This window comes from Lynx rufus, unplaced genomic scaffold, assembly GCF_022079265.1.
Source record: "Lynx rufus isolate CCGP_SWC_20201006 ecotype Redwood Valley unplaced genomic scaffold, mLynRuf1.p SCAF_5, whole genome shotgun sequence".
Taxonomy (NCBI): domain Eukaryota; kingdom Metazoa; phylum Chordata; class Mammalia; order Carnivora; family Felidae; genus Lynx; species Lynx rufus.
Window position 1 is genome coordinate 88,865,341 of NW_025814867.1, and position 17,961 is coordinate 88,883,301.

The 17,961-nt window shown below is 40.4% G+C and overlaps 1 protein-coding gene across 3 annotated transcripts in view; it reads right to left on the reverse strand.

Annotated features, from left to right (window-relative positions):
• The window catches only part of KALRN (kalirin RhoGEF kinase), a 670,515-nt gene that overhangs the window by 164,660 nt on the left and 487,894 nt on the right, over positions 1–17,961 (reverse strand). The window lies entirely within an intron of this gene.

Sequence of the window (17,961 nt, forward strand, 5' to 3'; positions counted from 1 at the left end):
AGTTGTTAGGTCTTCCTAACAAAAGATGTGAAATATCCAGCTTTATCCTTGGTAATATATACAGCTCTGAAACCTACTTTGGAAAATATTAATGTAGCCACTCAAGATTTTTTTTGGAAGAAAGTTAGGATGGTATACTTTTTTTTAAAAAAGTCTTATTTGTATATTCATATTTAAAGTTCATTTCCTGTAGGTAGCATATAGTTTGGCCTTGTTTTTTTTTTTTTAATGTTTATTTATTTTATTTTGAGAGAGAGAGAAAGAAGGAGAGAAAGAATCCCAAGCAGGTTCTGCCTTTTCAGCATCGAGCCTGATGCAAGGCTCAAAGTCACAAACCATGAGATCATGACTTGAGCCGAGATCGAGAGTCAGACACTTAACCAACTGAGCCACTCAGGTACCCCAGATGTATATTTTTCTAACAAACTTTAAGTTAATTCCTACTTCTATCCTTCTGTAAAGTCAGACAAAGATCTGAGCTTGTTTAAGCCTTCCTCAGATCACTGCATTTTGTTTTAAGAGGTTAGTATTTTATTCTTATTTTTTGTACTCAACATTAAATTATAATTACCACAATGTTTTAACGTTTTCTTTAACTTACCACAATGTTTTAATGTATCTTTTTGCATTTAATCCTTCCCTATTGGGTTCATTTTTCTTTTTGCAAAAAGTGATAAGTTATGAGTAGTGAAATCTCTATGTTCTTTTACATCTGAAAATATCCTTATTTCACATTCTTAAATTATCATTTTGCTGGGCATGGAATTCTAGGTCACAAGGATTTTCTATGAGAACATTGGAGCTCTTACTCTGTTCTCTTAGTCTCTGTGGTAGTAGATGAGAAGACTGCTAACAAACTGTTTTTCCTTTTGGGTAACTGGTTCTTTCTCTTATTGTTAAGATTTGTTATTCTTGATTTTCTCTAGTTTCAGGACAGTGTTTTTATATTTCCTTATTTCTGGAAAATTCTTAGCCATTTTCTATTTGAAAAATGTCTTCTTGCCATCCTCCTCACTTTATTACAGAATTCTTATTAAAATGATTTTTCATTCCATCTTTTTTATCTTTTATTTTAACTCCAATTACTGAATATTAGGCTGCTTGAGTTGTTACACAGCTCACTGATTGTTCTTTTTAAAAAATTATTTCCATGTGTTTCCTTTTGGATAGTTTCTATTACTGTGCTTTCCAGTACACTTAGGTTTTCTCTTGCACCATCTAATGTACTGTTAATTGCATCCTGGTATTTTTCACCTCAGCCATTGTAGTTTTCACTGAGAAGTTCAACGTGCATTTTTCTTTATGTTTTCCATGTGTCTACTTAACTTTTGAATGTATGGAATACTTTTTCTTTTTGAATACCTTTAATACCTGCTTTCATGTCTATCTCTGCTAATTCTAACCTCTGTGTCAATTCTGCCTAAGTTTCAGTTGATCTCTCTCTCCCCCCACCCCTCCAATTATGGGTCAATTTTCCTTCTTTGCATGCCTGGTAATTTTTTATTGGATGACATCACAGATTTTATCTTATTGGATGCTCAATATTTTTGTATTCCTATTATTTTGTATCCTAATGTTTGTGTCTCCAACTATTCATGAGCTTTGTCCTGGCATGCTGGACAATTACTTTGACAGATTGATCCTTTTAAGATTTTGTTAGGTGAAACCAGAACCTAGTTGGCCAAGAGTTTACTTCACCACTATGAAGGCAAGACCCTTCTGAATCTCTACCTGATATCCTATGAATTTCAGGTGTTCTAATCTGGCTGGTAGGAACAGGCACTGTTCCCCCTTTGTGGGCACTGGGGACCTCTTCACTCTAATTATTCAGGTAATTCTTTCCCAACCTAGGGAAGTTTCTTCATATGCATGTGCTTATCAATAATTGAGGAATACTTAAGGGAGACCCTCTGAAGATCTCCAGAGTTCTCTTTCTGTGCAGTTTTCTTCTCTCCACTCTTCTGTCCCATGAAGTCTAGCTGCCTTGGTCTCACTGGACACTCAGCTCCATCTTATAACTCAGAGAGACTGCTGTGTTATGTCTCCTGCACTAAACCTGGAAATGCAAGGTGGCAAGCTAGGGTATTCATAGGGCTCACTTTGTTTGTTTCCTATCTCCCAGTGATCACTGTCCTTTGTTGTCTGATGTCCAGGGTCTTGAAAATGGTTGCTTCTTATATTGTGTCTGGTTTTCTGGTTGTTTCGGGTGGGGAGTGTATATCTGGTCTTTGCTTCTCTATGTTGATCAGAAGCAGAAGTCTCACATCTTCCTTCCTGACCATAACTTATTCTCCTTCCAACTTTCTTGTTTACTTACACTTATTATGACCTTTCTTTAACTTCACTGGGACCTCTAGTTCATGGAGCCTCTCTCTTGCCCAATCCATTAATACTCTTCCTTCATCACTTTCCTTCTTATGCACCTTGGATTTCATGATCCATTGTTTTAGTAATGCTCTTGCTAATGTCTTCAATTTCCTCACTCCTCTCTGCTCATTTAGCCCAGCTGTTTACATAGTGGAAATACAATATATTTAAAAATGAATGGATAAATACATGAGAAAACAGACCATATGTGTTAATTTCTGACAACCCCTTTGGCTACAATTCAAAGCTAAACAATTTTTAAATATCATTGCTTTATAGTACTATATATCTTTTATCCATATAAATAACAAGTATATATAAAATTGGATTATCCCTTACATATAACTGTCATTTCCTCAATTCTACATTACTTATGATGTGTGCTTATTTATTTTTCTAGCCAAAAGCCATAGACTTCAGGTTAATAATTAAGTCAGTAATGGAAAAGCAGAATGTGTAAGCATGAATGAAATTTAGAAATAATTTCCTATTACTTTCCATTTTTATAGATGACAAAACTGAGGTTTTCAGAATATAGATAATTTGGCTAAAATGTTTTTCAAAGCTCTTACAGCTGCTTAACAACAAAATTAGGACCCAAACCAAACCTCTTGATTCCAACCTAAGGTTCTTTCCATCCCACAGCAGTACTGTATTTTCTTACCCAGGTCTGCTTGTATCCAATACTTGGTGTTTGTAGACAATTTGAATGTGGTTTACAGTACAGCTTGCCCTGGCTTCCCAGTGATACCATGAACTACTTAATGTTGGGTTGATCACAAGATTTCTAGAATAAGGTCATGCAATCTTAAAGCACTACTTACAATAGGAGCAATGTGGTGCATATGAAATGTTCTTACACTTGGGTAAAACATCCTTTTGAACATTAGTCGGTGACTCTGCCACAGGGGATTTAATAAATTCACATCCCGACTGTGTAATACCTACTGTGTAGAGTCCAAAGCCAGATGCTAATAGAGAACTCTACAGGATAATGTATAAATAGTGTAATAAATTAAGCCCTAAGATACATGTCTTAGCCCTCTAGGCCCATCAGGACATTGCACCCTCAAAAACTGGTTCCCTAAGTCTGGAAAAAGTCTCAAGAAGAACAAGAAGCCTTCTCATCTCTATACTCTGACTAGACATTAACTTTAACACTTATCCAATACACATAGGGACTAACAGTCATGGACAGAGCCTGGTGGAAGTTAGGCAGTGAGAGTAACAGGAAAAACCCCCCAGCTTACATGAATAATATTATTTCAACATACAGGCACACCTTGTTTTATTGTGCTTTGCTTTATTCTGCATTGCAGATACTGTGCTTTTTATAAATTGAAGGTATGTGGCAACCCTACATCGAGCAAGTCAATTGGTATCATTTTCCAATAGCATTTGCTTACTTTGCGTCTCTGTGTCACATTTTAGTAATTCTCACAGTATTTCAAATTTTTCATTATTATTATGCTTGTTATGTTGATCTGTGATGTTACTATTGTCATTGTTTGCCATGAACTATGTCCATGTAAGACAATGAACTTAATCAATGTGGTATGTTCTGACTGCTCCATTGATGAACTATTCCCGCATATCTCCCCTTACCCTTGGGCCTCCTTATTCCCTAAGACACAATAGTACTGAAATTAGGCCAACTAATAATCCTACAAAGGTCTCTAAGTGTTCAAGTGAAATAAAGAGTCTGTATATCTTTAAATTTAAATCACAAGCTAGAAATAGTTAAGCTTTATGAGAAGGTAGTTGAAAGCCAACATAGGCCAAAAGCTAGGCCTCTTGCACCAAACAGTTAGCCAAGTTGCGAATGCAAAGGAAAAGTTCTTGAATGAAATTAAAATTGCTACTCTAGTTAACACACAAATGACAAGAAAGTGAAACAGCCTTATTGCTGATATGGAGAAAGTTTGAGTGATCTAGATGGAAGATCAAACTAGACACAACACTCCCTTAAGCCAAAGCCTAATCTAGAACAAGGTCCTAACTCTCTTCAATTCTGTGAAGGCTGAGAGAGGTGAGGATGCTGCAGAATAAAAGTTGGCAACTAGCAGAGGTTGGCTCATGACGTTTAAAGGAGAGAAGCTGTCTCCATAGCATAAAGTGCAAGGTGAAGAGCAGGTGCTGATGTAGAAGCAGCAGCGAGTTATCCAGAAGATCTAGCTAAGATAGCTCATGAAGGTGGCTACACTAAGCAATAAATTCTCAGTGTGGACAACACAGCCTTTTATTGAAAGCAGATGCTATCTAAGACTTTCATAGCTGGAGAGGAGAAGTCAATGCTTCAAACCTTCAAAGGACAGGCTAACTCTCTTCTTAGGGGCTAATGCAGCTGCTGACTTTAATTTGAAGCCAATGCTCATTTACCATTCTGAAAATCCTAGGGCCCTTAGGAATTATGCTATCAAGAATTATGCTAAATCTACTCTACTTGTGCTCTATGAATGGAATGACAAAGCCTGGATGACAGCATATCTGTTTACAACATGGTTTACTTAAGATTTTAAGCGCACTGTTGAGACCTACTGCTCAGAAAAAAAGATTCCTTTTAAAACATTACTCATCACTGACAATGCACCTGGACCCACAAGAACTTTGATGGAGATGTACAAGATTAATGTTGTTTTCAACACTGTTGTTAACACAACATCCATTCTGCAGCCCATGGATCAAGAAATAAATTCAACTTTTGAGTTTTATTATTTAAGAAATACATTTTGTAAGGCTATAGCTGTGGTAGACAGTGATTCCACTGATGCATCTGGGCAAAGTACACTGAAAACCTTCTGGAAAGCTTTCACCATTCTAAATGCCAGTAAGAACATTTGTGATTCATGGGAAGAGGTCAAAATAGCAACATTAACAGGAGTTTGAAAGAAGTTGGTTAGAACTTGTGAAGGTCAAGATTCCAGCAGAGGAAGTAACTACAGATGTGGTGGAAACAGCACGAGAACTAGAATTAGAAGTGGAGCCTAAAGATGTGACAGACTGCTGCCATCTCAAGATAAAATCCTAAAGGATGAACAGTTGCTTCTTACGGATGAACAAAGAAACTGGTTTCTGGAGCTGGAAACTACTCTTGGGCAAGATGCTGTGAAGACTGTTGAAATGACAACAAAGGATTTAGAATATTATACAAACTGAGTTGATAAAGCAGCAGCAGGCTTTAAGAGGATTGACTCCAATTTTGAAAGGAGTTCTACTGTTGGTAAAATACTACCAAACAGCATTGCATGCTACAGATAAATTGTGAACAGAGGACTTAATCTGTGCATGAACCTCATTGTTGTTTTATTTGAGAACCTTAACAGAAGACCATGGGGAAGGGGAAAAAATATTACAAACTGAGAGGGAGAGAGGCAAACCATAAGAGACTATTAAATACAGAGAACAAACTGAGCGTTGATAGGGGGGTGGGGGAAAGGGGAAAATCGGTGATGGACACTTGTCGGGATGAGCACTGGGTGTTGTATGTAAGCGATGAATCATGGGAATCTACTCCCAAAACCAAGAGCACACTGAACACACTGTATGTTAGCCAATTTGACATTAAATTATATTTTAAAAAATTAATTAAAAAAAAAAAAGAATTGCTGCAGCCATCCAACCTTTAGCAGCCATGACCCTGACCTGTCAGCAGCCAATAACTTAGAGGCAAGACCCTCCACCAGTAAAACGATTACAATTTGCTGAAAGCTCTGATTATGGTCAGCATTTTTTAGCAATAAAGTATTTTTTAACTAAGTTATACACAGTGTTTTTTAGAAATAATGTTAATGTATACTTAATAGACTACAGTATAGTGCCAACCTAACTTTTATATGCACTGGAAAACAAAAAGTTCATTTGACTTGCTTTAAATTTATTGTAGTATTTGCTTTATTTTGCAGTGGTCTGGAACTGAACCTACAATATCTTCAAGGTATGCCTACATACATTTGAAATTCATACACACACACACACACACACACACACACACTCATCTGTTGAGCAGACCCAAAATTTGAGAATCTGAGTTAGAGCCAAAATCCAAATAATCGAGTTAAGAGCCAAAATGTAAATTATTTGCAAATACCACTTGATGTTAACTGCTAATGTAGTTATTCTGACGTTCACCAAATATTTTTAGCCCTCTGCCTTCTGGACACATAGCTCAGCTGTTTTTTCTGGCTCCTGTTGGTTTTGTAGGGCCTAAGACTAGTTCTGGCCATTGATGCTGAGTCATTTCCACACTGGATCATTTAATTGTGGGTTAAGATCCTGAAGAATTCTCTTTTTGTCTAGGATGGTAATTGACAACTTTAGAAGCTCGTCTATCAGCCAGAACCCCTGATTCCCTATGATGAACAGAGCCCCTTGCCAACCCATTATGAACATAATAGTGTCAGCAAGAGGGGCGCCTGGGTGGCGCAGTCGGTTGAGCGTCCGACTTCAGCCAGGTCACGATCTCGCGGTCTGTGAGTTCGAGCCCCGCGTCGGGCTCTGGGCTGATGGCTCAGAGCCTGGAGCCTGTTTCCGATTCTGTGTCTCCCTCTCTCTCTGACCCTCCCCCGTTCATGCTCTGTCTCTCTCTGTCCCACAAATAAATAAACGTTGAAAAAAAATTAAAAAAAAATTTTATAAAAAAAAAATAGTGTCAGCAAGAAATAAATCCTTGTTGTTTTAAGCCCACCAATATTTTCAGAGTTGTTGACACACTATAACCTAGTTTATCCTGATAAACACATCTACTTTAATTCTCTTCTTTGGATGGAACAGTCTTAGGGAAGGATACTGGTAGGACTCCAGGAACATTGAGAGAGTGGTAGGAAAGATAAAGTTAAGAAAGGGAGAGAGTTGCAATGGGGCCATTCTGAGACAAATATGGACATATACAAATTGAATGCAATTTGTGTAAACTTACTGGATTTTATTATTGTTGCTGCTGTTACTACTGCTACCATGATTATTATTATTAGTTCTATTATTATTTTTTTTAACAACCTGAAGATTACTGTTATTACATGATATGACTCATCCTTGGTGTTGGATAAAGACACAGAGGGAGGACAGATCATCCTAGTTTTTGGATCCCTCAGGCTAATGCAAAAGCTATTCATTATACATAGTGTGAATTTTGTTCTTTGAGTATTTGTATTTCCTCACACAATTGGACTACATAATTCTTCTAGTTAAGGACCATATTTTATATTCCTTGTGTATACTTTGGAATGGTCTTAAAACTCAATAAAATCAAGCTGAAGGCCAGCTTCACTTGCTATTAGGGAATTTGCATCAGATACCATTGTTGGCCTTCTCTTAGGCTGACTCACAACAAGGGCATTAATTCTCGCATTGTCATTTCCTGGAGTCTTAGGAATGCTTAATAAGAGTCAAGGGCATGGGGGTGGGGCAGGGCAGAGGAGAAGTGCATTTTCAATCAACATTATTTTTACTTTTATTTATTTATTTTCATGTTTATTTTTGAGAGAAAAAGAGAGAGAGAGAGCGTGCATGTGTGTGCACGTGTGTGGGGGAGGGGCAGAGAGAGAGGGAGACGCAGAACTCAGCAGGCTCCAGGCTCTGAGCTGTCAGCATAGAGCACAAGTGGGGCTCAAACTCGCTAACCATGAGATCACAAGCTGAGCCGAAGTTGGACGCTCAACTGACTGAGCCACCCAGGTGCCCCCAATCGACACTATTTTTAGAACTTTATTCCTCATTGGTGACCAACTCAGTAAAGAAAATCAAGTGAGAGACATTTTTCAAATTGACTTCTTAGAGCAAGTGTTTCATTTTTCTTGAACATGTGTTTTGCTGGGTTTATTCTCTCTGTAGCTCCTGGCCCTTGGTGCTTTTCCTTTTTTAATCTTCCCATTTGCCATTCTTAATTAAAAATGCTCTACAGAGCTCCAAAGGCCAAGTGATTCATTTAAAGTTTCATGACTGGTAATACAATAAAAACTGTTGAGAAAGGAGTTGGCATTTATCAGAATCCTTTGAATTGTCAGCGGCCAACCTCATGGCAGTTTCCCACACTTGGCTGTGCAGCCAGGTTCCCCTTTGCTCCTTGGATTATGACCTTACAATTTCTTTGCTAAATTTTCAATTGGTTTCCTTCGCTTTCAGTCTTACATTTGAACTTTGCCTGTACAATCACACACCAGACCTGTCTTCTACTCTTGCATTATCTGGATGGAACTCAAGCATCATGATCCTGTTTTTGCCAAGAATGACATTATTCTGTGGAATGCCTTCCTACTCCCTGGTGGTGCAATGCAGGTATTTGGTTGCCAGTCTGGTTGCATTAAAGATGTAGAATATTTCTCTCTGTCTTTCTGCACACTAATGCTCTACATTATGCAATTGGACTTGCAGTCCATACTATGTGTCTGGCACTGGTATAGGCAGTGGAGATACAACAGTGAAAAAGTCAGACAAAAATACTTGCCCTCACAGAACTTACCCTGCAGCAATGACAAGTCCAATTCCTAGTATGATCTGACATGGATCCTATAAAACTGTCCTGATTCCTTGTCTAGATAATGATCTATACCTGCATGTAAGTTCAAACTTACATCCATTTGCATCTTTTTTTTTTTTTTTTAGTTTTAGTTTACAACTAAATTTTCATCGAAACAGGCCAAAAGACAGTTGACCCATATCAGGTATGGTCAGAAGTCCCCTGCCACACAGGCAACACATGTTGCTCCAGGAAAATAGAAAGTAACTAAGTGCCACATTTGATTTCTCACAGCCACACAGAAAATGTGATTTTGTTTGTCACTTTATTTGCCACCAATTGGCTCCTGGACCAAAAGCTGAGCTGCAAGGAACTTGTCCCATGCGGCCCTTTTCCAGAGGGCCTAACCAATGCCATTTGAGACTAATCTTTCTAAATAGCTCTGGGAGACAACTCTCTGGACTCGATTGAACAGTGTATCTCTCTGGAGATAAGGCTTAGCATTAGATAGAAGCTATCACACAATGAACGTGTGCGTGTGCACATGCGCACGGTAGTATCTGAGCTCCTCTCTCATTCGGCTTCAACCTCAAAAGCTTGTCTCTCAAGGGCAAACCCATAAGTGGGAGGAGACAGCCAGCTTCTCCTTAACCCCCAAGTTTGCTGCCTACATTTAATGAGTCCTCAATAAGGTCTGGGGAGTGGAAATCGGGAAACTCCATTTATACCACAACTGTAACTGAGCCATCTTCCTGTTGGCAAGGACTCAGATAGAGGTTGAACATATCTATTATTTGCACCCAAGAAACAGATTCCTATCTCAAGACTTTAACAGGAATTTCCGGACCTCTTCAATGGGTCTCCTGGGGCCCTGTGCTGTTTGTGATAAAGAGAACCAGGACTCTCTCTGCCTTAGTACTGGTGACTGAGGTTTGTCTCTAAACAGGCATAGTTGGAAACTATTCTTCCTGCTGCTGCTAAACCTTTATCAAGCTACACTTAAGGCACCCTGCAGTCTACTGGGAACTGGGGGAGGTAATGAAAGGGAATTGATATTTTCAATCTATTAAGGATAAAAATACTGTGACACTTATGATCTGCAATGCCCCTTGGAGCTTCCAGACATTTATGCATACTGTATTCCATGAACTCTTGGTTCCTAGATTCATTTTATATTTGGACCATATATGGGTTTACGTTCAAGGATCTTATCATGTGAACTTTGAGGGATGTTTGGAAATAGTACAGGTGAGGTCCTTATCAGTCTGAATGGAATATAGGTTCCTCTGACCCAGCCTAATACCACATCAGAAAGGCTCCCTTGGACTGGTAGAGACCGAGGGAGTAGTCTGGGGACCCATGTGAATTCTAGGGCACACTCTTGGGCATCCTCTTGGTTCCAATGGAGGCATGAAGGCTGGGGAAGAAGCCATCTTACTTGAGAGCTGCTATCTGTTCCTAGGTAAGGCCACTCCTCCCCACATCTTCATGTTTGACTGGGGAGTAATGGAGAGAGATTTCTAAAACCTTGTGTGTCCTTCTACTAGAACCCTCACCACCACCACCTCCTCCAACACTCACAGCCTCATCACCACTATGTGACTTGGGAGTGAATATAATTTCATTATACTCTATATCCCGGTTCATGTCAGTCACTAGAACTCAGACCCTCTTCTCACTTCTTCCCTCACCCCCTCCACCCCTCACCTCCCTCTGAAGTTATATTTTTCTGTATGGCATATATCATCAGCTGGCACTTTATATATTTTACTTATTTGTCTGTATTCCCACCAGAATGTCAGCTCCATGAGGGTAGGAAATCTCTGTTTTGTTGTTGTTGTTGCTGTTGTCTAAAATAGTGCCTGGCAGAGTAGGTATTCAATAAATATTTGTTGAATGAATAAATTATGTGATGGATATCTAAGTATTTGTTGAGAGTCACCAATTACTGACAACATCCATTTTCTTGTTTTTTTTTTTTTTTTTTTTTTGATGAATGACCCCCACATTGACCCCTTGGATGTATTAGTCTTTCCCAAGTCTCTGATAGTTGAGGGGACCATCTAGAACCCAAATCATCACATTACTTTGGGCATAATCCTTGACATGTCTCCCCCATGTCAAGCATTTGCCAAAGAGACCAATATGTCCAATGTAACTATTGATGCTATCCCATCCCAACCCTCTACATTCTCCACCTCTACTTGTATATGCATTCTTATATAAGACATTTAATCCAGGAGAAAACAAGCCAGGTTTCTGACTATTATGGCCAAATATGGGGCCAATAGCATGATGGGAAATGGGCATGTGGGATGATCTAAGCAATCGTACTTGTTACACCATCAGACACAGTGGGCTAATTACCTTCTCACTTTAATTTTTGAGTCATTCATTCCTCAGAAGCTAGGAATGCTGAGTTGATGGCCTCTCCTAGAAGCCTAGGTACCTGCTGGCCCTATCAACAATCTTGGACTGTGCCACGAAGCTGAAATGTCACCACTTATATTCTGCAACATTAACCAATCAATTGTGCCCTACAAGGGGCCCCCTCTTTAAATTTTTTTTTTTTCAACGTTTATTCATTTTTGGGACAGAGAGAGACAGAGCATGAACGGGGGAGGGGCAGAGAGAGAGGGAGACACAGAATCAGAAACAGGCTCCAGGCTCTGAGCCATCAGCCCAGAGCCTGACGCGGGGCTCGAACTCCCGGACTGCGAGATCGTGACCTGGCTGAAGTCGGACGCTTAACCGACTGCGCCACCCAGGCGCCCCGGGGGGCCCCCTCTTTAATGACCTATTCCATCTCTAAGCCTGAGAGTACTTAGATTGTTTGTGATGGCTGGGCTTGGAGGTCTACATCTATGGCTCTCCAACAAATCTGTTGGTTGGATAGTCCCAGAAATACCAAAAAATAAAGCAATATGTAACACATTCAACACCAAATGAGAATGTAGGAAGAGTCTGGAAAGTACAAAGCCTCCTATTTCCATCTTAACTTCCATCTGGTCTTGGAGGAACTGAACTATGTAAATCAATTTTATCACTGACTTGCTCCTCTCAGGGCCAAGAAGCCCACGCAAGTCCTCATGAATCTATGCGACACCAGAGCAATACTTGGAGTGCCATACTTTGGGTCACTCTCTAAGTGTGCCAAACCAATGCAATCTAAATCCTGCTTTTACATCAACTATGTTTCAGTTCCCACTCCCACCCTAGTACTTCTTTTTACCCTGATTGGTGCCATAACAACTGGGCAAAACTTGGCAATACCAAATCTAAAAACTCTAGGTTATGCTTGGGTGTAAGGCCCATTAAAAGGCCATCACTAATAGACAACAGAGTCCTTGGATATTCTTACAAACAGAATGACACTCCTTATTCCATCATCCCAGAAACTCGAAGGCAGATACATAGAGACCCCATCCCCCATCTCTGCTATTTCTGAATCCTCTAAATTCTCTCTGTGTCTACCACTATCCATGACCACACCCACCCACAGTATGCCTGGTTACTTTATCATGCCACTAGCACGCTTGATAGTCACTGGTAAGACTGGATATAGCACCTGTGCTGTGAAAACCCCCTCTAGGGCCAGGAGAGGCTTGCAGAGCTGGCAGAAACAGAGTTCACGAGACAGATATGAGATTTAGCTGCATATCTGCCCCAACCCCCTCTCTTGGGATTCTACTATCTACAAAGCCCAGAGGGGGGTCAGAGCCTGAGCAGCTACTTTAAGGTGCTGCACATTCAGGTGGCCCAATAAACAGGGGGAAGGGTGTTAGTGGTATTCTTTGAGTCACTTGGTCAGCAGAACTACAATTTTATCCTTATCTTTCAGCTGTACTTTTGGTTTTCTAAACTCATCTTCTTTTTTGGATTATGAATTTAGAACTTAGGGGTGCCTGGGTGGCTCAGTCAGTTAAGCGGCCAACTTCAGCTCAGGTCATGATCTCGCAGTCCCTGAGTTCAAACCCCGCGTTGGGCCCTGTGCTGACAGCTCGGGGCCTGGAGCCTGCTTCGGATTCTGTGTCTCCTTCTCTCTGACCCTCCCCCATTCATGCTCTCTCTCTGTCTCAAAAATAAATAAACGTTAAAAAAAATAAAAAAAAACAATTTATTTAAGGGCTCACATTCTTACAAAATCCTTTTTACTGGCCTTCAACACCTTTCTATGTATAGGTAATTGTGTATATATCCACACACAAACATGCACATACACATACATTGTTGGATTGTGGTCTGAATCTCTTCTTCTCATGGACTCTCTAACACTGACCCAACTAATAGAATCTTCTGCATCTCACCCCATCTCCCCCAGATCCACCTGTTTTCTTATTTGCTCAGTCCCTGTGTTGTAGTGGGCATGGACTTTTTCTTAAGGAATAGTCATTTTTATATCATACTTTGGACTCTAAAACTCAGTAAAAACACATTCACACTGGATTTTTCATCAATATGGAATTTCTAATCATATAAGCTTTATGACCCTTATATAGTCAGTTTGTGACAGTCCATGTGTGGAAATCAACAGCAGATTGTAGATCCTATACTGTCCCCTGTTACCATGCTTTTGGGCTGCTGATGCAGATCTCCATGCGAGCTCAGAATAGAGAGCAGTGCTCCTTCTCCATCCCACTCTTTTCCTTCCCAGGTACATCTTTTTTCCTAATGATGCCTATTTTATGTTGAAGCTAAAATAACTCATCAGTTAGCTTTAATTAAGCATACAGTGAGTAAAGAGAATGAAAATGGGAGAAACTTACATGGGTTTATAATTTGCATCCAGAATAGACTTGAATGTTAATTATTCTATATAATTTATAGAGTGATTCTATTATATGCCATGTTCTTTGAGGACAGGATTAGTTCTAACTCAATCTTATAGCCTGTTCAGTGGCTCTTACAAGGTCTGGTCACAATAAGTGCTTAATAAATGCTTATTGAACCAATGAGTGGTCCCAATGGCACTACTAAAGGAAGATGTCAGAATGTCAATGGGTTGAGGGACAGATGAGGGCAGTTTTAGAAATAAAACTTTTAAAACCTTGGGCTCTTGGTTGATCAAAAACAGTATGGAAGTTGAAAAGAGACAGCTCTTTGAAACCCAGTGTCTGTGAGATTCAATGAGAGACTTCACTTTCTCACTGTGAGCAATCAGTGCAGGACTGGAGAAAATCACCAGAAGAGCAAATACTGGAAGGGAGAATTTTACATTTCATGCCCATGTTTTGTTTTGTTTTGTTTTTTTTTTAAATATATATTTGAATACCTGGGAAAGTGATTCACCAGCCATCAGATTTAACAAAACCCACTCTCATTTTGCTGTGTGCTTTAGTGATACAGAAAATTTTCAATTATCTCTGCTAATGGAAAGGAAGCAATGGTACATATAATCAAAATGCCATTTCTATTTGCCTTTGGAAGTATTATGTGTGCTTTTCCCCCAGCAGGTTTGCTTTCATAATGATTAGTTCTAGCTTAGGCTAATATTAAAATGAGTTAGCATTTTCTATGCACAGTAGCTGGTAGTAGAAGAGATGTGTTTATGGCAGAGGAAACTCATGCAAGGCTTAGTATTTGCCACAGTTAATCGCCCACATGGATGATCCACTTGCAGCGAGTGGGATTTTAAACAGAGCAAAAGGCAAAGAGTGACTAGATGTCCTGGATTTCAATGACCAACGGGTAGATGGCCAAGGAGGAAACCATAGCTAGCATTATGAAAAGTGTTAAAAGAGAAAGAACACTGGACTAGTCATAAGGCCACTAGGGTTCCTTGATGCCCAAGGGAGGTCATATAACCTCTTTGTGTCTCAAGTTTCCAAAAAATGTGATAATGACACCTATTCTGTCTACCTCACAAGTTAACTGTGCCAAAAGAGGATAGTGGGCTAAAGGACTTGTAAAAGTATTAAATGCTATGAAAATGCAAAGCACTATTAGATAAGCAATGAAATATCATTGTTGCCACCTTTCCAGGAACTATCCCTTGCCCTACCTCCTCAGTGCTTGGGGTCTCAGGCTGGGGTTTCTGAAGCTTACCCCAATTAAAAATAGTCCCCTTTCTTGATAGACCCCTGCTCTTCAAGGATAGCAACTCTGATAATATCCATGCAACCTAGTGAATGGATGGATCCTTTTTTGGGTAACAGGGACCTTCCATCTATAATAGATTAACTTGGTGGCTTTAAAAGTGTGGTCCCTGGATGAGAAGCATTAGTATTACTTGGGAATTTGTTAGAAATGCAAATTCTTGGATCTACCCCCACCTACTGAATCACAAACTCTGGGAGTGGGGCCCAGCAATCTGTTTTAACAAGTCCTCCGGATGAGTCTGATACATGCTCAAATTTAAGAACAAAAAAAGCAAGCTAGGAATCAGACTCTGGGACATTCCACTGACAAACTTATTTTTCTGCAGGAGGTAGGGGAAGGCTTACGGGACTCTTCACAGTGCACAGTGTGAGTATGTGGGTATGTGTGTGTGCGTGTGTGTGTGTGTGTACGTAAATGATGATCTGGAACATCATTTTCTCAGGTAGGTCTCTATCCCAACCACCCTAAAAATGCATCCCCACCTCAGAGACTGCCTACCCCCTTTCTTGATTTACTTTTCTTTGTAACACTTATCACTTTCTAATTTGCTGTGTTATTTACTTCTTTACTTGGTGGATTGTCTGTCTCCCTCTAAGCTAGAAAGTATGCTCCACAAGGGCAGTCCATTTTGTCACTGCTGTGTCCCCAGCTCTGAGAACTGTGCCTAGTGGACTAGCGGACACTCAGTAAATATCTGTTGAATTAATGAGTGAATGAATATCTGCTGAACCTGGGAGATGAGGAAATAGTGGGGTCAGACCAAAACACCGAAACACCTGCGAGCATCCTTATTAGGCAAGGTTGCTACAACATGAGAGCCTTGCCTCTCTGCTCCTGCTTTGGGCTCTGAAATAAGTCTATAAATATGGGTTGAGTATATGCCATCCTTGGGGATTTGGTTCACTATACTCTTTGATTATCATTACAAAATGTGCTATCTGGATTCTACTAGACGGGCTAGTGTACTGATTGATCAACATGTTTATCTGGCTGTTTGGGGCTGGGGGCAGTCTATGTTTGTAGCAGACTAGAGTGTGACGTGGCAGGGAAAACAGTAGTCTAAGAGTGAAAAACAGGAGTTCTGAGTTCTAGTCCTCTGCCCCTAACTTGCTGTGTGGTCTTGGGCAAACTGGGTAGCTATTCTGGGTCTCATTTCATTTGTTGATCTCAGTGATCTTCAAGGTCCCTTTCAGCGGTTATTATAGATCCATTGATGAGTTACTTGATTAATGTATGTCTCCTCTACTGGTAAGCTCCCTGAGAACGGGGTGAGTCTATATTTGTCCACCTAGTTCATAATGCCCAGTACTTGCAGGTACTAGGTATTTGCTGAGTGAGCAAATCCCTGTGAAAGCCAGATGGTGATCTTAGCCTCATCAGCCTGTGCTCTGCATAAGTCACAGGGACATGGATGTGGCCACAAAGACCTGGCCTGGAAGAGACCTCCAATCACACAAGGAAGAGCAGGATACTGGCTGTGCTCGCCCCCTACCCCCAGGGCATACAGAAGGTGCACAATTCATTAAGGTGAAGACCGTGACAGTACACAGGGGAGAGCCCAAGCTGGCACTGGGCCATCAGGCCTGTGGTTTGAAAAAGCATGGATCTGGAGATCAGAGACCTACATTTGAATCTCAGAGCTGCTATTTTCTAGCTTTATGACTTATCGTGTAAGTTATTTACTTCTCTTAGCTTCAGCCTCTTCAGCTGGAAAATGAAGACAGAACTGCCTGCCTCTCAGGATGACTGTGAAGATTAGAGGAGATGATGTATATCGGGTGCCTTCCCAGCATCTGTATGAGAAACGTGCTCAGTAAATGGAAGCCTCTTTGTCTGGTTCTGCCCTCCTGACCCGCCCCCCGCCCCATGAGGTTTCTAATAATGCCTGCTTCCCCAGAGAACCAGACTAAGTTTGTTACCAGCTCATGGCAGTGCCCTGGCCAGCCCGGCTGAGGGGAATAAAGATTGGGATAAAAAGTGTTTCTCAAAATATCTACCTTCAGAAATATAGATTTTCTTCTTTTGCTTCCAGTTTGCTTAATGAGATTTGAAGATTTCTGACTTGCTATGGCTAGAGAGCAAAAGGTGCTATTTTGTAAATAAAATTTAACAACACTATCTTTTGAATGTGCTGAGATTTATCACTGAACAAGTTTGAACTTTGCTTGTCTTTTTGGCTGCCTTTGTCTCTCCTTCCACCTTGCTCCCCCCCACCCCTCCCTGGTAGAGTGAATTCTACTCCTGTTCTTGCCCTGCCTCCTCCGCTCTCCCCACCATACTAATCTACTACATATGGCCATCTTTCTTCTGGAAAACAAATTCTGCTGCTAGGCAACCAGAACACAAAATTGCTGTGGTTGACATGATTCTTATTAGTGATAGCAACTGCAGAAGTGCCGCCATGACGGCATGCCACATGTATGCTCACTGCGTCTGTCCCCAGGTAGACAGACCTTTCCAGAAAGTGGGATGGGGTGGATTCTTGGTAGAAAATTAATGGCCTCAGCACTCAACAGAGAGTATTTATAAATCACTGTATATCAACAGCCTGCTTTAGAATCATTTTATTAGAACACATTCATGAAAGTGACATACGGAAAAAAGACAGCAGCAATTCTCAGTCATGCAAATGCCCGTGTTAAGGTTCTCCATTGGATTAAGTTCAAGTACAAAGACAGTCCTTTCCTGAGCCAGGTGCAATTCCAGGGAGTGACACTGTGAATTGGGCGCGTGTTTCCTCCACAAAGTTCAGAACACTGAACAAGTCCCATCCTCACAAGATTGCGAGGTACATGGAAGTGTAAACTTTCAGGATTTTAAAGACCCCTTTACCCAGCCCTCCCCCATAACCCAGCTGGAGGAAGTAAGCCCAACGTGGGGCCCTCTTAGAAATATGGTTTAGTCTATTGAAAATAAAGCAGTGGGCCTTAAAAAATTAGAAAATGAGTATATATATATACATATATATATATATATGTAGGTAATGGAATCCTCTTTGCCTCTTTCTTGCCTTGGTGTGGGGTTTCCAGGAAACTCTGTTA